Source organism: Canis lupus, chromosome 4, assembly GCF_011100685.1.
Source record: "Canis lupus familiaris isolate Mischka breed German Shepherd chromosome 4, alternate assembly UU_Cfam_GSD_1.0, whole genome shotgun sequence".
Lineage (NCBI taxonomy): Eukaryota > Metazoa > Chordata > Mammalia > Carnivora > Canidae > Canis > Canis lupus.
Window position 1 is genome coordinate 22,644,166 of NC_049225.1, and position 27,421 is coordinate 22,671,586.

General features: G+C 50.8%; 1 long non-coding RNA gene across 1 annotated transcript; it reads right to left on the minus strand.

Annotated features, from left to right (window-relative positions):
* Nucleotides 1–14,719: 14,719 nt before the first annotated feature.
* LOC119871626 lies at nucleotides 14,720–15,923 on the minus strand. The gene is made up of 3 exons (XR_005357586.1): nucleotides 15,670–15,923; nucleotides 15,327–15,406; nucleotides 14,720–14,986 (listed from the first exon to the last, which is right to left on the minus strand). It is a non-coding gene; the product is annotated as an uncharacterized LOC119871626 (long non-coding RNA).
* Between the last annotated feature and the right edge of the window lie 11,498 nt (nucleotides 15,924–27,421).

Below are 27,421 nucleotides of genomic sequence, written 5' to 3' on the forward strand. Positions count from 1 at the left end.
GCTGATTTGGAAACAATTATCAAAAGGCACACAGGTATCAGGAACCAGCCTGGATTGGCCAGGAGAAGGTCATGCCTACACCCTCTCAGTGCCCACCTTTGTTGGGTCCGGGACAGATAAATCAGAGGACTGCTATATTCCTAGAATTTCTGGGTTCGAGGAGGACACTTGATAAAGACTCAGACTTCCCTGTGGATGATGCCAGCCAGATCCATAGCTGCTTGAACAACTATGTCCAAGGAGACTAATTAATGAATCAATATCAAATTGGAGGGCTCTCTAGAGGCTAGTGGGCTTTCTCTGAACTTGACCACGTCTTGTTTAATGCTCTTATCAGTGGCTTGGATAAAGGCACAGAAGGCTACTTATCAGATTTACAGAAGACATAGGCTAGGAGACAAAGCTAATACAATGGGATGTTGGAATCGAGATACAAAAAGATACCAGCAGCTTATAACCGGGTTAAGAGGGTAAATGTAAAATCCTGCACTTTGCGGGGAGGGGTATTGAATAAGCAGAGCTTGGGAGAAATACTGGTTAAAAGCAGTAGTCTAAGGGGAAAAAGACACGCAAATTCCAGATGTGCCTGGTTGTGGAAGAAGAGTCTGAGCTGTTTCTGCTCTGCTCCATGCTGTCCTCATTGCGAGCAGGACATTCACCTGGAGCAGACCCCAGGGGACACACTACGGATGCTAACTGTGGCAGGGCTGTCCTGAGGACAGACAGCAGATGGATGCCTTTTGGCTCCAGCTGGCCCAACGAGATCCAGCTGGTACAATTACAAAGAGGAAAACTGAGCTCACAGAGAATTTTCTAGACAGCAGACTGCCCAGGAGTCAAAGACCATGCCCAGGTGGGAAGCTGCCCAGCCACTTCTGGCCCCAGAGCAAGGCTGGAACAGATCACCTGGCTGTAGCTTTGGACTCTATGAAACTTCAAGGTCACCTTCAAATGCAAATGCAGCCTCAGGATGAGGCCTGGGCTCCTTCCCTGACACCTTGCTGCCCCTAAATAGAAATCCTGGATCCCCCATTGTGCTTCTCAGACACATCCTCTCGTCCTTACCCACCATCCGGGAGTCGCAAAGTCATTTTGGGACCTGATACGAGCACAGTCAGAGAAGAGGTCCCCAGCATCAGGGACCTTCAGATCTCCTTAGGGGGACCAAGGCACAGAGCTCCCTCGAGCAGTCTGGACTGGGGATGTGTTGGGGTAGGGCTGGCTGGGAGAGGAGCTGACTTCTGGGAAAAAACAAAAAACAAAAAAACTCCCATCTTCTTGTCCCTTCAGGCCTCATTCATATCATGCGACACACCCAGGGCCGCAGAGCACACTGGTGTTCAGGATGCATCGGGACCTCAGAATTCACTTGTCATGGGAACCACACACCACACACCCTAGTCCCCAGCAGGCACAGCCTAGCTGCGGCACAGTCACCACGCAGCCCTAGGGCTCTGGATACCCACTGCCCTCAGGAATACCTCTGAGGGTACGGTCACCCAGGAAGGTCTGTTCGCCCAGCCAGCTTCCAGGCCTACAGCCAGCGGCCTGACACATGACACCTCCAGCCGCTTCCTGCCTCACAGACGCTTCCTGTCCCACGTTCCGCTCTGAAGCCCAGAGCAGCGCCCTTTGAATGGAGGGGGCAACCCAGCTACCTCCTCTCCCACCACAGCTTCCACCCTCCCCCGGCATCTGCTTCCTGCTTCCCGCTCTCCTCCCTTCCACCACTGTCCCAGGGGCCCAGACCTGCCCTGCCTCTGAAGTCACTCCCCAGGATCCCTGTCCCCCCCCACCCCGTTTGCTGGGGGGAGGAGGACTGAGAAGCACTTTGTGGCCTTTTCTCAGGCTCCTTTGTCTCTGGCTTTCAGAACCTGCTTTCTCTGTACGAGATGGAGGTGATCTTTCAGATTCCTTCTGTGTCCAGCAACTAGCATCCCAGCATGTTATAAACGCTTGCAGCACCAAAATGTGGAGGCTGAGAAAACTAAGGCCATTCCACCTGAAGTTTAGCATTAGCACAAGTACAGCCATCTTAGGCCCCTGGGAATAAGAGCTGAACTTTACAGGAAAAACTGCAGAATGTCCTCAGCAGGGAATCCCATATCAGAAAGACAACAGAGCTCAGAATGCCCTCGGCAGAGAATCCCATATCAGATCTTAAGAAACTCCCCCCACCCTTTCCCCCATATTGGAATGGAAAAAATTCCTCCACCCCTTCTGAAGATCCCCTAGACCAGCCCATAAAAAACCCAGCTGTAACCCACTTCGGGGTCCAAGCCCCTGCTCTGCTGTGTGGAGTACACTTGGACCCAAGCTCGAGCTTGTAAATAAACCCTCATGTACTTGCATCGGTGTCAGCTCCTGGTGGTTTCTCAGATTCACAATCTTGGGCACAACAGAAATCCAGATCCCAAATGGCCTGCATGTGTCAACTGCCTCTCGCGTGCCAGGCTCCATGTCTACATAGGCAGGGTGCTTTTCATGCCTCCGGGGAAAAGCTGAGAGGGGGTAGTGTCAGCAGTCCCGTTTCACCCCGGGTGAGACTGAGACAGCAGTGAGAGGTTCTGTAACTCACCCAGGATGAGCCGGGCTGGCCTGTGGAAAGCCAGGACCCAAGCCAGGCCGGGTGGCTTGGGGCACACATTTAGTGCTCCCGGGTCCCAGCTTGGCCCAGGCTCCCTGAAGAGCCAGAGCTCTGGGCTTCCGCTCTGTTGATCAGGATTTAGGGCCGAGGAGCCCACAGGACCCGCTTCTGCCACAGTGGCCACAAGCTCAGGGGAGGAACAACATGCCCCACTGTCATCAGCCATGGGAGACTCAGAGGAACCCTCCCAAACCATCGCCCACCCCGTGTGTCCCAAGGACAGCATGCCAGGAGACGGCCTTCCAGTATGATGGGAAGGATTTGTTAAAAAGCAATTTTTTCATTTTTGGAGTAAAAAAAATCACCACTGACAGGCTTTAATGAGAGTGGCCTCCTTCCCGGAGCCCCCCGCCCCCCCTATGTGCAGCTGCCTGGATGCTGCCCGTGTAGTGCTTTTAGCTGTTCCTGCAGGTAGCTCATCTAAGTGATACACTTTTGCTGCTAGCTCTTACCCACTAATGTTAGCCATTTCCTGTGGGCTTGGACTGTGGCTCTCTGGCCAGATCTGTGCAGGTGGCCCAGACGAGGCAGGGGAGGACCACTGCCTTTTCTGGAAGAGGGTGGCCGAGGGCCAGGGCATAGGGACAAGGCATAGCCCATTTGCATCAGCAATAGAGGGATAGCCCTGCTGAGGGGCAGCTGCCAGCCCAGCCCCCCAAGCCTGAGGTCCCCGAGATCCCAGGGCTTGAAGAACAGCCTCTCCCCATTCAGCTCTGAGAGCATACTTCTACTTCCAAGCGAGCTGGGACAATGTGCTTGCTTCCCCCACTCCCACCTGGAGCCCCCTCTTCATCCCTCCAGCCCTAGCTCAGTGCTCCCTCCTCCAGGAAGATGTCTTGGCCTCCCTGCCCTTCCCTTTCTAGAGTTTCTAGAGGCTGGGTGCTCAGAACAGCACAACTCACCCTTCTAGGTTCTCTGCAAACTCAAAGGTGTGTTGCTGGCCTCTCGGGTTAGGCCCAGGGCCCCAGGAGGGAGGAGCCTGTGTGGCCACTCAGGGGCATCCCCAGTCCTGAGCGTGGCCTCCGTGTGAGGGCTGGGCCCAGGGCCTTGGTGATTATCGCAGGCTCTGCTGGAGGCCCTGCAGCAGGGAGGAGATGAGCCAACTAGATTCTAGGGGAGGCCCTGGCTCCGCTGCCTCAGGTTCTGAAAAGAATGAAATGCCCAAATCCCACTGTACAGTGTGTCATTTCTGAAGCACTTTTATAAGCACCCCGCACGCTATGCGTCATCAACATCCCAGCTTGAAGGATGAATTAAATGAATATCAGAAGAGCTTTCTAGAAGTCCCACAGCTAGAGGAAGAACTGGTCTAGAGGTCATCAGACTCACTCCTCTGGCCCAACATAGGAGGCAACGCTGCTCAGAGCAGCTGCCAGATTGTGGAGGGGGGGGAGGTCACCTCGCCTTCAGATGGACTCGAGGCAGGGGGCCAGCTGCTTCCTCCTCGTGCACTGGGAGCTGCATCAGTGACTCCCTGCCTCACCCCACAGCTTGCACTGCCAGGCACTGGGATCCGGCTGGGCCTGCTCACCTGTGGGCAACACCCTCACAGGCCCCTACCTGTCAGGGACACACCTGTAAACGAATGGTGGTCCGTCAGCACGGACGTCTTCACGGGTGGGGAAGCTGAGGCTAGAATGGGGGAGCAGCTTGCCCAATGCCAAACTGCCAGTTGGTGGCAGAGTTAGAAGAATTTGGGCTCCTGATGACCCCCAGAGGGGTTCTTCCCACACGCACAGGGCCTGAACGATGGATGAGCAGAGAGAGGAGTCATGTCCGAACAAGGAGGGCAAAAGTACAGCATGTGCTCCTGGGGGGTGTGAGATGCATGTGCCCAGAGCACAAGGGGTGTTTGTGCATGTGGCTTTCTCCTCACTGTAAGACAACCAGCAGAGTGAGTGATGCCTACAAGCTCCTAGCACCTCAACAGCAAGATACAGGGTAACACACGATCCTGTTTACACACACACACACTATTGTCTTAGATCAGGCTGCCATGACAACATACTATAGGCCAGGTGGTCTAAACAACAGACCTTTATTTTCTCCCACTTCTGGATGCTGGAAGTCTGAGCTCAAGGCGTTGCTGAGTCGGTTCCTGGTGAGCGCTCCTCCTGGCTTGCACATGCCCCCTTTCTGCACGTGTTCTCACCGTAGCCTTTCCTCACTACGTGCGTGCAAGGAGCTGTGGGGGCAGGACCCAAGTTCTCTGGCATCTTTTCTTGTAAGGACACTAGTTCTCCATAGGATCGGGGCCCCAGCCTTATGAACCCATTTCACCTTTAATTTCTTCCCTAGAAACCCCAGCTCCAAATACAGCCATGTTGGGGGTGAGGACTTAGGAAGTGGGAAGGAGTGGGGACACCTGGGTGGCTCAGAGGCTCAGCACCTGCCTTCAGCCCAGGGCGTGATCCTGGAGACCCAGGATTGAGTCCCACATCGGGCTCCTTGAATGGGGCCTGCCTCTCTCTCTGTATCTCTCATGAATAAATAAATTTTAAAAATCTTTAAAATTTTGTTTTAAAAATAAAAGGAAGTGCGAAGGAGGGGACCACAGACAATCAATCCATAACAAATGTATAATGAACCTGTGTATCAAATCATACCAACTGCTCCCTTTATCATTGCATGGTTTCATCTGTGACAACAACCTATTTGTTACAAACTTTGAAGCTTGAGGAAGGACAAATTGACCACCACAAAGCTGGTAGGGGAGCTGGGGCGGGGGGTGGGGGGGGGTGGGGGGGGTGGGGAGGAAGGACAGAACATGACACCTTAAAGGCCCTCCCTCCCACGTCTGACCAGCCCCCTGGTCTCCAGGCTCACAGGCAGCAACCACAGACACCTGTTTAAAAAATGAACACGTGGATGTGCCTAAATGACCATGAGGCACTGGGCACAGCAAACAGCTGAAGGGCCCAAATACCCCATCCCCGTGGCTGGGGTACAGCCCCCCTCGACCTGTCCTCTACCACGTTCTGCACAAGAACCCGGATGGAGGGCTCCGTTTGGCTCCGTCGGGGCCCAGCAGGGCAGCGACAACGTAGCACTTGCTCTTGGCTCGTCCTCGAGGCCCGGGCAGCAGCAGGCACCTGGGCAGCAGGCACTTCCAGAGCGATGAAGGAAAATCAATGCCCCATTTATCCGAGGACTCGGACCTGGCATCTGGGAGATGAGCAGCCCATAAGCACTGCTCCCTTGGCCGGAGGGAGCCTGGGGACCCACAGAGGGAAAATCCCTGGCTCGGGACAGAGCCTGACAGTCCCCACCTCCCTTCCCGCTCCCGGCTCTGGGGACGGAGCCTGGAACACAGAGGATAATTTCCGCCACCGTGTCCCCCTCCCCGACCCCCGCGGCTCCAGACGCGCTTGGCAGCTGGAGTCCCAGGGAGCACCGAATCCATCGCCGGGGTCAAAGACGGGGCCTGCGGGACGTGTTAAGACAAGAAAACCAATCAGAGCTGAAAATGAAAGGCAGTGGAGGTGTGAAGCGAGGATGGAAACCGCCAGACGGGACACGGGGTGGCTGGCTGCCCACGTGGCTGGGCCTGCACACCCGCCCGCGGTCTGCTCGGGCCCTCCTGGGTGCCCGGCCACCCCCGGGAGCAGGGGCCCCTGGGAACCACGGGCCTGCCCCCTCCACCTAGAGAGCAGGGCCCCAGGCCGAAGTCACAGGATGCGGGAGTATTTCTGTATTTAGCAGCCTGTCAATCCTCAAACGCCGCTCACGGTTGGTGCAGAGGTGACACCTATTGTGACGCCCAGGATGAGCAGATCCCCCCGCATCAGGAGTGGCCTGGGTGACCTCTGGATTCCAGGCTCCAGAGCCCTCTCCTGTCAGCCCCGGGAACACAGGGCTGATACCCACCAAGCATGTGTCCAGGTCCCGGCCCATTTCCCATTTCACTGAATCCAGGGTCACCCCTGCGAGACAGACTACTTTTGTGCCCACACACAAACTCTGAGGACTGAAGTGACTTGCCCAAGGTCACAGAGCCACGGAGGGTGGAGCCCTCAGTGGACTTGCTAAGACTGGACTCTCCCTTCCAAGGCAGCCAGTCTCCTCTGGGCTGTGACCACAGGCTGGGTCTTCCTGGGGGGCCCACAGGCCTCCACATTCAGTCCCGGGGCAGAGGAAGCATCTATTTAATATCACGGAGCACCTACTCTGTGCTAGGCACACGGTCATGGCAAAGCCAGCAAGGTGCCTGTCCTCAGAGTTCCCTGCCCATGAGAGTACAAAGGACAGAGTCCTTACCCTGGTGTCCCCTCATTACTGATCACCCTCAGTGGGATCCTGTGGCAGGAGGCAGTGTCAGAGGAGTGCAGATCAGTGGTCCCAGTGGCTGGCTGCCCATCAGGATTGCCACTTGTCCAAGCCCTCCTCTTACAGAATGGGAAGATGGGGTTCACTGTCACTCTAAACTGGACAGCTGAGCAGGGGCACCACGTCCCATAGGCCCTCCTTGGCTGTGCTCCCATTTGGTGACTGAAGTTAAAGCCCACACAGGGGCAGGTAGGACACAGCCCAGCAGAAGGCACAGGCCAGCGCTGGTGGGGGTGGCACCAATATGGGCCAGTACACTTGAAACTAATGACACTGTGTGGAATTAAAATCTTAGAAGAATGGGGCCAGATTTAGGGGGGTTGCAGTGGGCTCTGGGCCCTCACCCTGCTTGGAGCTCTAGACAAGAGAGCAGAGCCAGGGGGCAGTCAGGCTGACAAGGTGACTGCCTGCTTTCGGAAGAGGAGGGCCGGCCCCGGCTGAGCCCCCACTTCCCTCTGCCGGACCACCTCTGCTGACAAGCCCAATTGCTCCGCTGGCCTTGGGCTGCCAGCAAAGCCCGGGAGAGGGCCAGCAGCCGCTCTATTAACACGCAAACGGGTAGCCCAGCAGCTGCTGACACCAGGGTTAATTAAATCTATCTCCCCATCAATTCTCATTCAACTACTATCGATGGTCATTGGATGGGTGACAGAGTGACAAGGAAACAGTAATAGACTTGTCTTAACCCTCACGCTGCGTGGAGAGGGGCGCCGCGCTAGGGTGTCTCAAGAGAAGCACCCCCCTCCTGCTGCAGTCCCCGGCTCCCTCCCAGGTAGAGCTGGTTTGGCAGAGAGGCTGCTCTCTGCACGCCTCCCCCTGCCCCCCCAGCTCACTTCACCCTTTGTTCACACATTCTTCCTGGGGGCTCCTCTATGCCAAGCCAACAGGCACGGAAGACCAGCATGGGGCTTGGGGGTACCTCCTTCTCCATCTAGTCCTTCCTCCCTCCAAGTCCATCCTAGGCTGTCGCCTCCCAAAAACCTCAGGGCCAAGCCTAGCTCCATTGCCCTGACAGTCCCTGCCCCCCAGTGCCCCTCCAAAGAGGTCCTTATCCTGATCCCTGGGACCATGATGGTGTCACCTCACTTGGCCAAAGGCACTTTGCAGATGCGATTAAGGATCTTGAGGTGGGGGAGAATATCGGGATTATCTGGGTGAGCCCAACGTCATCGCTAGGGTCCTTAGAAGTGAAGGAGGGAGAGAAGTCAGAAGTGACAATGGAGGCAGTATCAGAGACAGGCACGCAAGAAAGACAGTCCAGCCACTGCCAGCCTTCAAGACTGAGAGGCACCCCTTGCCCCGGGATGCAGGAAGCCCACAGATGCAGGAGGCGGCCAGGCAAGAGGGTCTCTGTTAGAGAGACTGCCCGTCAACACTACATTTTAGCCCAGTCACACCTGTTACTGACTTCTGACCTCTAGGGCCACAAGAAAATAGCATTTTAAGCCACTAAGTTTGTGATTTGTTATAGTGATGAAAAATCCATTTTATGTGCTCATCACAGCTGGCCACCTGCAGCTGTGTGAGGCACCCTGGTTCACATCTCCCTGCTTTTGCACAGGCTGGGAGGCATGGGTGCCCCCCTCCCCCCCGACTGAGGACCCAGCAAGAACAGGGTTGATTGGACGACCTTAGAGGACAGGCTGGGCCAGCAGGTCACTCCACCTGAGGGACCCATCCTCACTAGTTGCCAGTCTTTAAAACTCTACCCAACACCTCCTCTGTGAAGCCTTCCCCGATACCCCCCCCCACCCTTGTGGGTGGATTCATTCTCCGGCTTCCACTGTACTTGCATGCTCCTGAGTGTTGCTCAGTTTTGTGCTCAGCGAATTCTTTTAGTGTGTGTGTAGGAGGCAGGGCAGGGGGGGGAAGAGGCTCTCTTGGGACTGGGGACACAGGAAAGTAACCATCTGCATAACCCCAAAACCTCCCATTCAGCAAATGTTTGCAAAACAACTGCTTAGTCTGTTTTGTGCTACCTGTATGCAGAAAGAGCCTGGCTCAGGTCAATTTTACATCAAAAGAATATTAAATTCTAGTTAATATTTAGGGGAAGTGTACAAACATCTACAACTTATCCCTAAATGCATCAAAACAAGACTGAGGGAGGTGGGGGGGGCACATGGCTACATGATCAAACAAGCTTGAAACGTTACTACACGGGTATTCACTGTAAAATTCTATCAACAGGGCTAGATGTTTGAATTCATATTGGAGGAAGTAGATGCCCATGATAGCTGATTTTATGCCAGCTTGCCTGGGCTAAGGGATGCCTAGATAGCTGGTGAAACATTTCCGGGTGTGCCCATGAGGTGGTTTCCAGGATAGGTCAGCCTTTGAAATCTGTAGACTAAAGGCTGTCACCCTCACCAATGGGCATCATTCAACCCCTCAAGGTCTGAGAAGAAAAAGGCAGAGGAAGGGTAAGCTTTCTGTCTGCTTCACCTAGCAATGGCCGTCTCCTGGCCTTGGACAGTAGGCACTCCTGGTTCTTAGGCCTTTAGACTCTGAGCAGGACTAGCAACCATCTACTCCCCCAGGTCTCGGGCCCTCAGCTATACAGAGTCCCCAGTTGGCAAGCCATGGGACTGTCCCATCCCCATAATTGTGTGCACTAGTCCCTCAAAATAAAGGGACTATATATATCCTATTGGTTCTGCTTCTCCAAGAGCACTAATAACTAGAACTAAGCCATCTGAAATCCGATCTTGGCACTATCACTCCTCAGCTATATAGAGGATTTAAGTTGCTTAACCTCTCCAGGCCTGTTTCCTCGTTTATGAGACCATAGTACTTCCCATGGTGCTGTCGGGAGGATAGGATGGGTTAGTGCATATGAAGCAGTTAGGAGCACCCTAAGTGTCAGATGATTTGTAGTCACCTTGGGGCCCTTCTCTTGATTAAGGGCATTTTATTCCTCGCCACCCTCAGGAGTCTCCATGAGCATAGTAGACACTTGGGAGCCTGAGAAGCTCTCTCAAGACTGGGGCCACAGGGAAGGCTTTGCCAGTTGGCTTCCTCAATCTGAAGGAGGGGATTTGGTCTTCCTAAACTCCACACGCAACCGAGGGTAGGCATTGCCGTTCCTACCTCCTTGGGATCAGGGCTTCCCTGGGTTCTAGGCAGAAAGGACAGCCCAACAAGGCACAGAGGCAGGAGAGAGGTTTGAGAGAACTAGTTACTGGAAGGTAACCAGGGCCTTTCTGAACACGGCAACTGCGTCCCACCGGGGGCCACAGGTTCCACCAGGGAGAGCCACAGTGGTGTTTAGAAGAACTATGCTGGAAATATGGCCAACAGCTAGCAGGTATTGAGAGTGGGAACCAATGAGACCAGTTAGGGAGCTCTTGCAGTAACCTAGGGTAGACTTAAGGGCAAGCAGTGAGAATTTGTGCAGGACTTTCCCTACCTCTGGGTCTACAAGACAGCTATTATTCAGCATTCTAACTTAAGCCTTTATTCCAAGTCTGGCACATCAAGTTCACACCAGCTCTTGAATTCACTTGGTGATCTTTTACCCCACCTAGCATTCAAAGTCATCAATAGGAGTGGTCAAATCCAGCCATACCCCACAGAGGTGGTTGTTAGTTTGAAAGAATAAGACCCCAGCGTAAAGGGAGAAGTCAGTCTGGCAGGATCCCAGTGCTCCTGGGAAGGAGGGGGGGGGGGGGGGGAAAACACACACACACAACCTGAATTCTTAGTGCTTGGGCTGCCCACAGCTCCCAGGAGCCCTGGAAAGGGCGAAGGGTCAGACTAAACTATCTCTCCCATTCTGGGTTAGGAGACGGGCTCAGCATCTACCAGCCAGGATTTGAGCCATCCGGTAGATGCACAGGAAATAAGGCCCCTGGGTCCAGAAACCCAGAACCATCAGGGACAAAGGGATATCCACTTCATGTACACCCCAGTGTGCTTTCTCCAGGTGAAAGGTGAAGGACAATTAGGGTTCTGAGCCCAGTGGTCAGGAGGGGTTCTGAACACCTTGTACCTTGGGTACAAGATCAGGACAGGAGACTCTGAAGGTAGCCTTCCTGTTTCAAGACCAAGTAAGGTCAAATACCCATAGGAGAAGGTTTACAAACAGGCATAACCCTGATCCTACAGATGTGGCCCATGTGTAGGCATCCAGGTTAGATAGCCGATGAAGGGGAGCTGGTGTTGGAGGTAAGAGCCAGTGGGTACACAGGCTTGAAGGGGCAGGCTCGCCTGCAGCCCGTTTAGAGAACGGAGCCAGTGCTTAGTCAAAGCCAGAGAACACCTAGCAGGAGCATCTTAAGTGTTGTTCCATATTAGCTATATCAACCAGAAACAGATGGATTTAAGCACAGAATTTATTAGGGACCTATGTAAGCCCAAATAATCACTCAGCATCAGAGAACAAGGCTTAGCCAGAAATATCATCCAAAAATCCCAGCCTAGAACTGCTTTTAAGATCCCACTGCTACCACCACCGAGCATGAACTGCAAGGTTAGCTGAGAAAGCAAGTTTAAGATACTTTCATCTCTGGGTGGGAAGATGTGGATGCATCTGGAAGGGAGATACCCAGATGGAGGTTTAAATTCACAGCAGATAGTAAGTGTTCACTAAGTCTAGCCCTTTTACCACCCAACATCAATATCCACTTTCCTCCCATACTTCAAGTAGGAGGCCATTGTTACCCCAAATGCCACCCCCCAGTCCCAGAACAGCCATGTTGGCTACACACTCTGCTATAATCCAATGTAAGAGGAGCTCTATCCTGTCAGATGTTGTGACTTATGGACTAGACTGTACAGTCCATATCCATCACACCACCTATAAGAGGTAGACACTGGTCCCACACTAAGGGGGATAAATGCAGATCCTTGTTCAGGACCTTTATGAGAAAGGCTACAAGGCTAAGGTTATTTGGATCCATCTTCTAAAACCAACTCCATTGTTTCCCTTACTCTAAAACTCCAGCTGACTGCATCACTTAGATGACAGTGATGGTGGAATGATCCAAACAGGATTATACCCTTGGTAGCACTCCTAGTGTAAGGCTGCTGGAGCCTGCTACCCCACCTGAGCACTTAGTTTTGTCAGGAAGTTCCCTCGGTTGGATTTTGCTTTCCCCCCACCCCTCCTGCACTGACTGGATGGGGATCTTGTTTTAACACTCGGCTACCCCAGCCAACGTTAGAAACCAGCCCCCACCACCCTTTATTTGTCCACTCCAAGTAGCAAGGTAACGCCAGAGGCTGTTCACCTCAACTTCCATTGAGAAAGGACACTCTTCTGGTAGAGTCCATCTTTCTTCTAATCGCTCAGGCCTCTATACGAGCAGCCCAGAAACCCAGGCAGGGCATTCAAGTTTTAGGAGTAGAACCTTGGATGGTTCTATGGTGACAAGTGCCACATTTGCTTCTACCACGTTGCATCTGAATCCAAATAGTCCAGCAACTTGGGAAACACCATCTTCATCGCTGGTTTAGAACACATATTACACCCTCTAGGACAGTATTCTAGCCCCTCAGGCAATGACTCTCATGGTACTATGATGGGCGTTTTCAACAGGTTATTCCAAGGTCTTAAAGGCCAGCTACTGCTGGAAGACCACACATGCTGAAGTCGGAGGATTCCAGGGGCTTCAGCTTATCAATTTAGGCTGAGAAACAAGTTCCTTCGTCAAGTGCTATGCAGCACGAGGACAAAGTTGGATGTTACATCCAAATTCATGAGTAGTTTAAATGTACCTTCTTGTGTGGGGGGAAGAGTAGAAATACAACACTATCTGTTCTGGCAGAAGCAAATAGCCACCCTGCTCTGTGGTAGGATTCCAGTGAAGGAACCCACCATCACGTAGCTGGCTGCCTTCCCGGGATTAAGGGTTTTTTTCCCAGGGGTCCAGGATTACTGTCACTGGCAAGCTGGTCTCTTAGCTGCCAGTTCAGCCTTTGTGAGAAGCTCAGTAGTCCTCTACATGGCCTTGACCTTGCCCCCATAGCACTTCAGGAGTCCATTAAGCTGGCACTGGAGCACCCGGCAGTGGGGGCAGGAAGGGAGGCTGACCTGTATAAGGGCAGACTACCTAGCTCACCTGATGGAGAGCTTCCTCCAAAGTGGTGCTTGAATCCTTAGAATGGACCCAATAGACTCTTCCCTTAAACTTCTGGTCACCAATCATAGTCTTGCTGCCTTTTAGGTCCATGACCAGTCAGGCACATGCTTAGCATCTGACAACAGATCCAAATAGATCTTTTAGACCATGTGCCTTCCTAGGCAAAAAAAAAAAAAAAAGAAAAAAAAAAAAAAGAGAAGTGTCCTGCCCAAAGTCCTACTTGTTCTGAAGATGCCCCCACAGGGTCCTTCATGGTCACCTTGAGTGAGGCTAGAATGCTATAGTCCATACCCATTTGATACCAGATTTTTCTGGCACTACTTGTAGGATTTAGGTTTTCTCCAGGAGTTACAAGTACAGATTGAAGGATAAGTGAGTATTATCCGTTTCAGTCCTGCTCTGGTAGCCAACTGTTCATGTAGTTTATAGGTTTTCTTAGGATCTACTTGGGTCCTAGATCTTAAGACTTCTATTTGATGGACCACTGGACATGCTCAGTGGTGGCTGGGTACATCAGTTACCACCTGGCTCACATAGGCAGTATTCCCTTTCCACCAGGGACCAACGAAGCAGGTCAAGTGCCAGTTCAAAAGCAGTTGCTTACAGAAGGCAGCGCAGATTTGTTCAAACCCTAGGGGCCTCCAGAAATTCTGATTAGGGCTTTTCAGGAATTCCATAGAGCATCCCAACTCACCACAGACACTTAGACACCAATATTCTTCTAAGATGGGAGCCAAGGGCTAGAGCTGCCCAACCACACCCTGTTCTGGCAACTCATGCTCTGGGTGCCACTCAAAAAAGAGCTTCTCCTGTCCTCACCAAAGCTGTAGCAAACCTAGAACATGCTGTCAGGGAGGGGAAAGAAAAAGGTAGAAGCAGTCCACCAAGAACTGTGCTTCTTACTGATAGTAGCCCTAAGTATGGCCCAGCAAGAGCGCATCCACTACAACATGGCTTTGGGTAACAAACCGCTTCCTTTGAACAGCATGACAAGTCAAGATGGAGCTGGAATAGTCACTGGACAGCTTTAAGGAGGTCTCATTCTCATTAACTATTTTGTTTCCATGAGCCACTGGCTGAGATTCAGTCCTTTGTACCAGCCAGACTATCCTTGCCTTTAGCCCCAATGGGCCCAGCATGCTGCTGTACTCCCCTCAAGGTCTGGTGCCTGCAGCCAGCCCAGCTTGGGATTTTCTCAGGCAGCGTCCTTGGTCACAACAATGAAACCAAACCTGGCTATTTAAGCAGAAAGATGGACCCTGATGAGACTGGAGGTAGCTTGCATACTCCTCAGGAGAGCTGGAGGATAGGGCTCCAAGGTCCCCCAGCAGACTGGTCTCACGAGGACACCTCCACCCCCACCACGGAACACCAGATGCTATAGCCAGGACTGCTGACGGGACATAGACGTGGCCGCTTCCCCTGCTGCCGGGACCTGAGCCCCTTGCGATGGTCAGCTCGCGGAGAGAAGTCATCCTCTGAAGTCCTGGAAACCTTGCCTCGTTGCTTCTATTCCAAATCCAGGCAAGACCCATCTGACCAACGGAGCCTGTGCCGCATGTCTGCAGCCTACATGGAGACATCAGGAAAGGCTCACCCAGATAACGGTTTCTGTGGTGGCACATGGGTGCTGCCTCCCACTAGGACTGAAGGGGCAGTGCTTTCCCCAGCCACTGGCAGAGGGACTCACCAGGCCGTATCTGTTCACACAGGATAGATGCAATAGAGCTGGGGAGGAGCATCTAAGGGAGGACAACAGTCCAAGCGTCCTGGTAGATGCTTACTGGCTTGGTGCCCTTGGGAAAACCTTTGCCTCAGACACGGAGAACATTCTCAAGGCCACGTCAGGACCACCACGAAAAGGCCAGCTTACTTCCATGCTAGGCCCAAGCTGCAAGGTTCACCACGAGGGTGCCAGGGCATGCTGGTTCTGAGCAGAGAACAGAGTGAGGGGACAGAAAGGCTTTTCATAGCCTTGTCAGAGGACACCCAGGGATCCACACTGCTACTCTCAGCACCATTCCACCCTTCTCCTTCATGACCTAGCTCTTCCGGTTCATTTGCAATCCCCCTGCCTCAGAGGGCTCCTGGGCTAGTCCAGAAGCAGGGATGTGTGACAGGTTATGTGCCACCACCCCCTTTCTAGAGGATGGGCTCATGCATAAACCTCCTTCAGCTAGAGACTACGGTGTGAGGGCTCCCGCCCTCCAGGCATACCTTCACAGCTGGGGAGTGGGTGGCACACATAGTCCGGGGCCCGGTCTACTTACTCTTGGCCTCTGACACTTTTGTCCTTTCCATTGGCTCTGGCCCAAGTGTTCCTTCTACGTTTCCTCAAGGGTTCAGGAACCTAGAGACAAAAAAAGCAGAGGTCTTTGGTACCAAGCCAGTCTCCCACCACGGTGATGGTCTTCTACATTCAGACCAAGGCTGTAGTACCCGGTGACACTACTGGGTTCCATCAAGGCAGAGCCTAGCTACTGACCCAGCCTCCCTGAAGGGAGTGCCCTCGGCACTGCACGTGGAGAAGATACTATTGAATGTAGGTCTGGGCCTACTAATTAGGTACATGCAGAAACCCAGATCCCACAGCAGATACCGGGGCGTTTTTACCTGAATAGACATCCATGGGCTGTGACGACGTATGGGAAGGGTCTCCAGCCAGAGAGGAAAAGCCGCTTCCAACAGCAGGAATCTGAGGCTTCTAGACTGAAGTTTTGTTCTAGGACACTGTTTAGTCTCTGAAGCAACTAGGAGTTCTGAGAGATCAGGAGCTCAGTGTGTAGAACTGGGCTGCCGGTCCACACCCAGGCCTGGAAGCAGAGGTGGCTTAACCTTCCCAGCACATCTGTCTGGGGCCAGAAGGCCATCACGTGGGCCAGCCTGGTCAGACAGGCAGAGTTTGCTCAGTCACCTGCTTGTCCTGGATTCCATCAGAAGGACGAATCAGTTGCCACGCACAGGAGAGAACTAGGGATCTTTCCCGCTGTGCATGTTCAGGCCTGCTGGGAGGATCTTTTGGCTGTTCCATAGCAAGGACTGCTGTGGAATGTACTACTTGTCCATTCTGCTCAGTGTCCCGATGTGACAGCTGCAAGGCCACCACTGACCAAAGTGATACACTGTGCTTTGCCTCCAAATGGACCAGGGGCCTCTATCCAAGCCCAGTGGTCTCCAGCTTAGCACCCCCAAACAAGTTCTGGTTCAAAAAGGGACATAGACTATTGCTCTGAAATGCCCTCTAAAACACTTTGGAAGATTTCTAGCAGCTTCTCAGAGTCGCCAATGCCTCAAGGTCAGACTAGCCTACCCAGTGATCTTTGCTTGGCTCCGAGCAATGTCCAGGAGTTGGGGGTGGGGGTGGGGGCAGGAGTAGAGAATCTAAATGGCAGCACTTCCCTCCACCATCCAGGTCACCTCCTTCAACTCTGGCTATCATAGAGTGTTGGTTTTCCTTCCTGCCTACCCTCCTTTACATTACCCACATTTCTCTGAAAGGGTCAGGTTGGGGAGAAAAGGTACCCCCTGTGTTTGAGGGGTATTGCACCTGTGGCTTCAGCCCAATCTCAGGTGGAATGGAGGGCAGGATGGTCTGGACAGACTTCACTCAGCTGCCTATTGCCAGAGACGCAGGTCCCACTCTAACCCTGCTGCTAGGATTTCACTGGATCAGAGTGGTCTCTGCTTTGCAGTAGCACCGATCTCCCCATGGAGAAGTAGAAAGGTTGGCAGTCCATGGAACCCAGGAGAATGGCCCTGAAACTTATCTCTACAGACAAGGGTCTGGCACTGGGAGCCCCCACCCCTCAGGCAAGGACACTGCAGTGCTTGGAAGCATGATTGGGACACTAGCGTTTCAACAAACCTCAGGGCTGGGGATCACGAGAGAGGTTTAGACAGACCCAGCTGTCCTAGTCTTGTCCACAAGCCTCCTGAGACTAGTTTCCTTGTAGCAACCATGGTTCAGGTCACAGTTCTACATTCCATCCTGTTCCAGGCCAGGGGTCTAAGAACTCAACCTCTAATGCATCGATAGCATATTGGTTCATCTTCCCCTTTCCCCCAGTTTCTGCCCCCTGTGAATAACTGCCACCATCCCCAGAAATACTACCTGGGTCCAGGCAGTCAGATCCCATGAGATGCCAGGCCTTTCCTCCTTGTCAGCTATACTTCACTGATGTCCTCTGCATCAGTCATGGTTTCTACCTCAATGTATCCTAGCACAGGGATCAGAAGTAGCTTCAGTGGAGGTCCTGTCTCCCCAGAACTCTCTGGGCCTGTAATGCTGGTTTCCTGGAGATGCCAGTTTAGAAGGCTATAGACAAGCTGCCTTCTACCTGGAAATACCTACTCCGTTATCTATTCTCTATGGTATACTCATGGCTCCTTTGAGGGTATGGAAAGTGTAGGGAGGGCCCAAGACAAAGGGATGCCAGTCTGTCTCTACCTCCCACCCCCCTGCAGAATATGGTAAAGACCCCTTCAGCCCTGATTAAGATTAACCAACCATACCTACTCTGTACCTTCTGCATCTGGCCTATGTCCTTCCTGGCCAGTCCAGGCTAACGACCCAGCTGCTGGGGCTCCAGGCACTGCCTAACCTAGTGCCTCTGGAAAGAGTCATGTTCCACCTAGAAAACCAGTGTTCCCAGAAAGGCTGTAAGCTTAGGAAACCCCAGTTTCAACTCCTTGATAGAAGGAAAGACTGCCCCAGATGTGAAATGGGTACATTGACTTGATGCCATGAGAAAGAGCCTAGTTCTCCATGAGGAATTCAGATCTTGATCACAGGAGAGGTACTGGCAGTAAAGCCAGAGAGGTGAGCTGCCAGTAAAGAGGGCCAAGGGAGCCCAAGGGGGTAGCAGCAGCCAGGCCTAGGAAGTTAGAGACCCCAGAGGCAACAGGTAGGACATGGTCAAGAGTTTAGACAGAAGAGTGTCAAACAAGTCAGAGGACCTCAGAGCTCCTAGAAAGATCAAGGGGTCCTAGAGAATACTTCACAGGTGCATCAAGGAATCCGGATGGGCTTTGGGGGTAGGGAGAATGCTCAGGTATAGGAAGCCAGACACTTGGTCCCAGGACCATGGCTCCAAGCTGAAACAGGCAGAGCAGTCAGGAACCCCAAGCCCAAACTGGCAGGAGCCTTGAGCAACCTGAGGGCAAGATCAAAGGGAGACACTTATGAGAATGGAGGGGAACCAGGAAGACTGAACAGAAGACGAAAGCCTAAACTCCCTGTTCCCTGAAGGGGGACACTGCCATAGACAATGTACATTCATTGGGTTGCAGAGCCAGGTGTTCTCAATGGGTGCCTAAGTATTATTGCTTCAAATCCAAACCTCACCTGGGGATACCTGGCATTGAACGGCACCCCCCACAGCCTAGAAGGCTGCTGTGCAGGATGCTGGCAGCCCCACCTCCTACATGAGGCCTCTGCTAAGCTGTTCTTTCCCGAGGAAAAAAAAGCCTCAAGTTTGAACTCTGATTCAGAGGTGTAACTCTCAAGCTAGTTTACAGCCCAAAGCAGTCACATGCTACCTGTGGCCTGTCCCTTGTTACACCAGCCTCTCTAAAGGCAGACTGGACTGTCTATATTACAGGCCATGACAGCCAGTGTCCAAGCACACAAAGTTTTTGCAGAAGGTAGACCACCTAGAAGGTCTCAGGTAGTAGACAAGCAAGCCCCTAGGTGATATGCTCTAGGGTAACCGACTCAGGTCCATGGGACCAACTTACAGAGTCATGACTGGTCATGGCTACTGATAAGCTGAGTGAGGCCAGACGGAACAGCTCTTGGAAGACTGGAATGGAATAGCACGGGTGCAGGCCAGGGGCTGCTGCTGGCCTCTGCCCAAGTGAGTATCAAATGTTTATCTGCTGTGACCTTGCAGGAGCTCCCTGTTCAAGGGGAATCCTTGAGGCCCCATCTGCTCTGATAGTGCCAAGTAGCAGCAATAGCATTAAGGAGACTTTGGCCTCATGGTTTTTCCACTAACTCTAAGCATGCCAAGTGCACCATCTACCATTTAGGCTGTACACTAGACATATGCAGCTGCAGGGCCAATATGCCAGGGTCTCCATATGTAGTTCTAAAGCGGCTCCTGGGGTCCAGAGTTCTCAGGAATGATAGTGTTGGAGGAAAGGCAGTGAGATGATGCTTGGATAGAGTAGTCCAGCCAGGAGGTTGCTATGACAAGCTCTAGCCACATCTCTCCCCACCTTCTAGAACCTGGCCCATGGGATTAGGGGATGGGGAAGGAAGACTGGACAGATCTGGCCTATGATGCCTCATCCTGTGGGTTAGGAGCAAACCACAACTGTTAAGAATCAGGGCTCAGAAGGAAGGACAGGAAAAAGAGCTCCAAAGAGAAGCCCACCCCCAACCGGCATCGATAAGGACCTCAAAGAAAGGCCAGTCCCAGCATCTGGTATAGGAGGAGACCACATAAGCAGGCAGGGTGTCCTGATGCCAAGGGCGACAGCCACCACCAGCCTGGTCTCCACAGCTACTGGCACAGAGGTCCCAGCTAGAAAGGAAGCTGAACAGGTTCAAGAGGATCAGGAAAAAGGTCCTGAGAACAAAGTTCCACATACAGCACTGAGCAGGCCAGGAGCCAGGATGTTCACAGCCGGGGTCTCTAGATGCTACCACCTGCCGCAGTTAACTCTGAAGGGGGAAGGAAGTGACAGGAACCATGAGATTAAGTCCTGGGAACCACAGCTGGAATGAAGCCCTGCTGTCCATCCAGGTTCTAGAACAAGTAAGCTAGCCCACCTCGGCTCTTGGCAAGTCACTACCCACCTAAGACATAGGCTGAGGGAACATCCAAGGTGGCTCCTGGGGATGCCGGAGGAGCCATTCCCAGATATCCACCCGAGTCTCTGGCTGGGTGTCCACTGAGACAGATACTAGGAGGTCTCCAGAGAGGCCAGCAGCCAGCTTCTAGCCACTGCCTCTAGCTTTAGGGAAGAGGGAACTGGATGACAACCAGCTGAGAGGCTAAAGCCACCCTTCCTGCTCTTGGGAGAGGCACCCTAGCCCAATATCCTTCTCCCCTCCAACTTGCTTGCCACTAGATACTGCCCATCTATAGGTAAAGAGTCTAGTTTTTCTAGACTATACCCTATAATCTTTTCCAGTTGAGACTTTATAGCTAAGCAGCCCACACTTCTCTAATCTCAACATTTTTACCTGCCCCACGCTGATACCACCCCCAGGCTTGATATTCTTCCTAAGATCCCCGGTAAGTCCATAAGTAGCAAGTCCCCAAGGACATTCCTGTTTTATCTTTGCTCTTCAATTTTCAGCTGTAAACTCTGGCCAGAAGACTTATCCACGTACAGGGTTCATGGGCCAAACTCCGCCTCTCAGGTCTTCAGTTACCGTCCGTACACCAAGCACTGAGCTCTACCTGCCTGCTGAACATACTCATTTGGGACAATCAGGCAACCCAGACCAAGATGGTGTAACACTGAATGTTTATGGCCTAAGGAACTCTAGGAAGACCAGGTCTCTGCCAAGGTCATGCTGTAGACCAGAAAGAACACCAGGTGACCGAAAGCTTTTTCCTGCTTTTCTCCCTTAATATTGTTCAATTCCATCTCCTAAGCATCTCTTGAACCCATCTATTTTACTCCACCTCAATTCTCCTGCTTAAAAGGGACTAGAATTTTCCTAACCAGTCATTCAATAAACCTTCATGCCAACCTCCTGGCTAGTCCCTGGTGTAGAAGCCTGAATGATTATCTTAAGCCTCATTGGGTTACCTGTCACTCATCCTTGTAAATCTCTTCTAGGGCTTTCTAGCACTCTAAGGGTATACAGCAAGATCTACAACTTGGCCTCAAAGTCCTAATGCAGTCTGACCCTGGTCTAAGCCCCCAGTGTCAACTGTGGCCCCTTTCTATGTTTGAGTCATAACAGCTTTCTTATCTGGCATCCACATGCCTAGATACTTTTGCCCTTAGGAGAAATGGAAAACAATTAGCATAATTTTAACAAGTCACTGAGTAAGGAACACCCTAGAAACTAGGATATTTTGTAGTAATTCCAGATGGATTTCTTCAAAGAAATTAGCACCAGACACTCTAGCATCTAGACCGGCTTCTGGAGAGTCATGTGGTCTGGGAAGGAGGAGACTGGTTCCTTCTCCCTTACTAGCTCTATTCCCTGCATCTAGATGGTGCTGTGCCTGGACTGTGGAGATGTCCTATCACTTGGGTGAGCTGTGGCCTCAGAGCTAGGAGTGTCTTATGGACACCCAGCCTAGCGGTACCAGAATGTGGCCACACGAACTATTCACACATGTCGATATATTCTGCTTAGTTGGTTTGGGGCCATCTTTAGGCCTCAGACACTAGGGATCTCCAAAGCTCATTCTTTCCTGACCACCTTTCTACCTCCCTCCCCACACAGCAAGTTAACTACAAATTGGCCACTCAAGATTAAGATGTACTCCTTGCATTTATACACCAGGTCTAGTCCCTGAGTAGTCAGGCCAGCAGGTCATGCCCTCCCCTGCAGCCAGGCCAAGTCCTGTTTCCATAGACATGGCAGCTAAGGCATCAGGTGTGTATGAAAATGGCAGGCGAAGTAGGTGGTGATGCCTGAGTATTGAGTCCTTGTCCTGGGCCAGCCTGGAATCTCTTCTTTATATCCCCCATGCCATCTTTTGCTATGAAGGCTGTAACACCCTCAGGCTTCCGCATGCCGCTGACTTAAGTTTTGGCTAAGATTAGTCCCAGCTGCTCTCCTGCTCACTTGCAACCCTGGGGCAGGATCCTGTTATTTTAGGTTAGAAGGATCTGTCCCAGAGGCCACTTCCCAGAGTCCTTAAGCTGCCATTTAACTTCCAGGTAGATCCATCTGATCTCGACCTGAATCACCATTTCCAAGTGCTATGAAAGTTCTGACAACTTCATAAGACCCTTGTTTTCATGGGTCAGAGCTCCCAGGCCAAGGGAGCCGGGCATCCTAGACGCTCAGGGCTCAAAAAGCCTGAGGCCCCCGAATACACAAGGCCAAGAACAAAAGAATAGTCCTGTAGTTCTTGCTGAGAATCGTGCCGGAGGACTCCCATGGCCCTTTGAATGCAGGCACTGAGGATTTAGGGTCTTCTGCTAGGGCAGCTCAGGAGGATGGCCAGCCACCAGCCCCTCCCAGGCTGTCACAGACCAGACTCCTCAGTCTGCAGGCTCAGAGGCAACTCCTAAGAAGTGTCTCTGACATACCCCAGTCTCCAGCCCATCGCTGCTCAGCACTTTAAGATCAGTCCTCAGTTGATCTTGCAATACTCCGTAGGAGGTGCTGTTCCTAAAATGGCAACACCTTTCTGGAAGGAGGACCAGTGGCAACTGACAAGTAGATGGGAGATCCTGGATGACTGCTTCCTGTCTGGCATCCACCTCGTCCCACTAGAGGCCCTCCATTCGGTTTGTCAGTACCATGTGACTAAGCCCCTGAGAACAGAGCCTGTGGGTTTTATCTCCACAGGCTAAATGCCCAGCAGAGTGGGAAGGTCATTGCAGCTACCCAAGGGAATGGGGCTCAGAAGAAACAGATGCCCCAATCCCTGAGCACAGCCTGGACTCCAGGGGGACAGCCCCAGAGAACATCTGAGTTGGTCACCAAAGCAGCAGTGGTGGCCACAGTGGAGGCCTCAGGGGGCAAGGGTGGAGTGGGTACCCTTAAGTGGAGAACACTGTCTAGTCCACAGGGGACCTGGGTCAGTCCAAGGAACACCAAGCTATGGTCTCGTAACAAATCCATTCTAGGTAGCTTAACGAAGGTTTACTTCTGGCACAAGTCTTGAGGGCAAAAGGCAGTTTGTACAAGACTCTTCCCAGTGCTGACCTGGAAATGGTCTTCTCTAGCTCTCCCAGCTCCGATGCAGAGCCTACAGGGGGAATATGGGGAAGGTACGCCTACCTTCTATGGTTTTAGACCAGAAGTGATGTGGTTTCCACTTATATCGGTGGGAGTTCAGTTATGGGACCCAGGATACATGGAAACTGGGAAGTAAAGGGCCTGTAGATGGGTACTGAGCATTAATGGACAGCAAGATGTCCAAATTCCTGTTGCAGCCACTACAGGTTCTGCTTCTAACAAGCAACAGCATCATTGTTCCACACTAGTTAAGGATTTGAGGGAAAAACCATTCTTGGCTTTGCATGGAAGTACGTATGCCTGAGGCAGCCTCACACATGTCCAATTTCACCTGTCACCCTTAGTGCTAGGAAGGATCTCTGATGCCAGTGACATTCAGAGATGGCCTTGAATACAGATGGACCCAAAAGCCACAGTCTCTCCCTTAGACACAAAGACGACCTGTCAGGGCACAGCCTATTGGAGCATGTCACGCTGTGCCAAAGCCTACGCATCCTCTGAGAGTTTGCTTCTCCACAACCTGACTCAAGTGAGCCATACAACATCAGAACTAGAAGTCAGAAGTGCCAGCCTCAGATGTCCCAGGGGTTACACTTAGCAGTGGCCCCACATGAGCCACAGTAGGTTTGAATAGTCTGAGGCCACCTCCAGGCCCTGACCCAAGTCTCTCATGGCACACTTGTCCTAGGAGGTCTGCAAAGCCATGCATTCTCTACCTACAGGCAGAGGACCTCCTACCATCTGTTGCCACAAGCACTGCCCGAAGTAGTGCTACAGCATGGACGCCTGTGCACATTTAGAGGGTGGGCACTAGCACTGTCAATTGTAAGCTCACTCAGAGTTCAAAGTGGCTGCTTTCCCCAGGATAGCACCCTTGGGAACCTAGGTGAGAATATAGACAATTGCTGAAGTGCTCTTTAATAAGCAGCAATCGGACATTACCCAGGTGCTCCAGCTAGTGGACAGTAAATCTGAGCAAATTCACTGTTGAGACAAGAGGACCACCATGTGAAATAGCCATTCACCTAGAAAAGATGAAAGGATGGAAGCAGTCCTCACCAGCCCCTTCCCAAGAACCAAGATGAAGCTCCTCCTGCAGGTAGGGCAAACCTTCTGCAAAGAATCCTGGGAGCCAGTATTGCCTCTGAATATAGCACTGTAGATCCAGGCAAGTATGGTCCATTTATGTGAAGATAGCTAGTAGATGGGGGCAGGACACTGGATGTTTGTATAATGCAGAAGTGAGGACGCTGAATTTCTTAATCATAGGGAGATAATGATTAAGGAGACTGCCACCTTAATACGTTAGAAGTTTCATAGTTTAATGAGGTCTTTTGATGTAATGAAATATTAACGTTACCTAGAAGTTCAACATTTGGCTGGACTAAAACCTTTAGATGCAGATGCCAGACTCCAGGATATACAAAGAGGGACAAGCTAGACAACACTAGGAAACACCAACCAAGCAGATCTAGAAGGTGGTATACTCTGCAGGACTTCCCTGGTCTCACAGAATCAGAAGGGACTATACTGGATATAAGCAGACAAATCTTGGTATTGGATTGAGAAGTGTTTAGATGAACTATAGAAGTCTTGGCATTAGTAGAAAAGCCCGAGATATAAATTAGAGGAGCTCTAAGATAAGTGGCAGAAGAAACAGGTGAGGACAGAAGTAGGTACACTTTGGTCTCATTTCATATGTAGAGAAATATCTGGAAAGGACAGTACTAGACCATTGCAGTAGCAATCTCTGGTAATCAGTGATGTTCTTGTCTACTGTCTGTAGTAAAAGTGTACTATTTCTATAACAAATGTTACTGTAAACACAAGAATCTGGAAGAGTCTGGTATACCTTATTTGACTAAAGCTGAAGACTTGATGTCAAGTTCTTGGAAAGGATCCCGCTAGTTCAAACCTTTGCTATACGTGTGAACACAACGAACTTATCTGGTTCTCTGGAGGTGATATTAGATGCTCACTGGCAAGACAACTCCCAAAGTGGCTCCAGGAGAACTGACTTGGGCATTTCCCCTTCTATTTGTAAAAAGCCCACCATGATGGGCAAATGCCTCTGGGCCTGCTTGTAGGAAGAGTTAGAAAACCACCTTCCCAGGTTTGGGTATATTCTAGGGCATCCTAAAAGATGTAACCTATATCAGAACACTTTCTAGGGGATCCCTGGGTGGCTCAGCGGTTTTGCGCTTGCCTTTGGCCTGGGGCGCGATCCTGGAGTCCCGGGATAGAGTCCCACGTCGGGCTCCCGGCATGGAGCCTGCTTCTCCCTCTGCCTATGTCTCTCTATGTCTATCATAAATAAATAAAAATAAATCTAAAAAAAAAAAAAAAAAAAAAAAAAAAAAAAAAAAAAAAAAAAAAAAAAAAAAAAAAAAAAAAAACACTTTCTAGCAGAGGATCACTTCACTTCTACAGAAGGTCAGATTTAGTTCCCAAATGGAGTCCTACATCCATTCCATTTAGAAATATGGATGCAAGACTGAAAAAATTAATGGAATCCAATACTATATTTAAGATGACTGCATGATAATAGGTTTCATCCCAGGAAAAAAGGAGAGTTCAAATTAAGAATCTGAAGGGTTTTTTCCCCTGTATATCGATATAAATGGAGTTTACTTGTTTAGAACTTAGTTTACCAAGGAAAAAGGAATGTCCTTAAGTTTCTAGGAGTTTCCTCAAGAAGGTTCTACAATTCTGAATGAGTGAATAGTCCAAGAATTAAAGACTTTTGTTCTCTAAATTAGTTCATAAATTCAAAGTAATCCCCTAAATCCTTGCTTAATTTTAAGAACTCAAGTTTACTTTGAAAACCTATAAAGAGGTCCTTAAATAGCTAAGTCAACCGCCAAGTATAAATGACTTGTCCAAGCAACAGTGCTATAATGAGGGGCAGTATGTATAGTATTTGCACAAAAACAGACAAAGCAGCAAGACCCAAGCATGCATAAGAACTATGAAAAAAAGAACTACCACAGACCAGTGGTAAGGGATGAACTTGTCTGTGTGCGGGGAACACCAGCTTACTGTGGAGAATAGCTAAATACCATACCACGGTTTCTAATCTTTTAGAAATGCTCTTTAGCCATGGTTTTTTAGAGAAGCCTAGATTTATTGGAGACTTAATAGGGAAAAAACAGATTATGTGGCCTGATAGGAAGTGACTTTTTAAGACCCTACTATAGCACAAACCATAAGGGCAAAGTTTTAATGTGATCAAAGTTAAGTTTCTGTTCAATGAAGGATGCCATGAACATGTTTATATCAAACAGACTGAGTGCAATATAAAATTGATGAGGGACTATTTGAATAAGAATCCTTAAATAAGACAGATGGGAACCCCAAAAGAAAAGACCAAGTCAAGGATATCTAAAATGCAATCCTAAGAATCTAAACTCAAATGCAAATGACACAAACCCCTTCGTGTCCATTAAGCTGGCAAGTGCTAGAAAGCTGGTATATGAAGTATTGATAGTATACAGGGATACAGGAATACTGTAGTACCATAGGACCATGTACTGGGACAGCCATTCTGGAAAAACAGTCTGGTATCACTTAGTGAAATTAAGCAATTCTATTCCTGGGGGTAGAACACAAGATGTTTGTCCTACAGGTAGATAGGGGTATATGTGTAAGAATGTTCTTTGCAGTGTTGTGGTGACTGATGGAGGCAATGGTATGTCCATTCCTGGGAGAGCAGCTAGGAAAGGTGTAGTGGCCACAGGCCATATAGGATCACTTAACAGAAACAGACTGGTTATACACAGAACTGGAGTATCAGACCTAATGGGGAAGAGACAGTGTGAGACATTAATATATATAGGAAACCTTTTATAATCAGAGAATCATTCAGATATCCTACACATTGGGTTGGTTGCCTATGGGTGGCAGACAATGGGTGTGGAGATAAAGGATCCCTGTACAGGACAATGGTGCTTGTATGCCACGACTTAATGGGTTTCATTAACCCCACAGTATCTTCCCCCCACACCCCAAAGGTTTTAACTAAGATATCTTGGAAGAGTATTGGACTTATAAAGGGCCATGGCAAGATAGGCTAAGACCCATTTTTCTTGTACTAAAGATACCCAAGAGTCTAAGAGCTCTTGCCTTACACTTTGTAATCTGTCCAGCTTCTTCTGCTTAAACAAGGATTCTTGGTATGGACACTTTGGGCATGCTTCCTATTGTGCATGATTCTAGCGACCACATCCTGTTTTCTGAAAACCTACCCTGTCCCATTCTAGTTTTTCAGTAGCATAGGCAAAAAATAGAAGTTCAATCCTCCCTTGAGAAACCCTTGGTCTCCTCTTGCCCATTTATGTCAACTTAACCAGCCTGTTCTCCCATCGCCCCTGAGTAAGATTGCAGTAGCAATAGAAGTTCAAAGGGAGCACACTTGGTGGGAAGTGATGGGACCACCTTAACCTAAGGGCGTAAGGGGCTAGAAGCAGTAAGGAGGAAGAT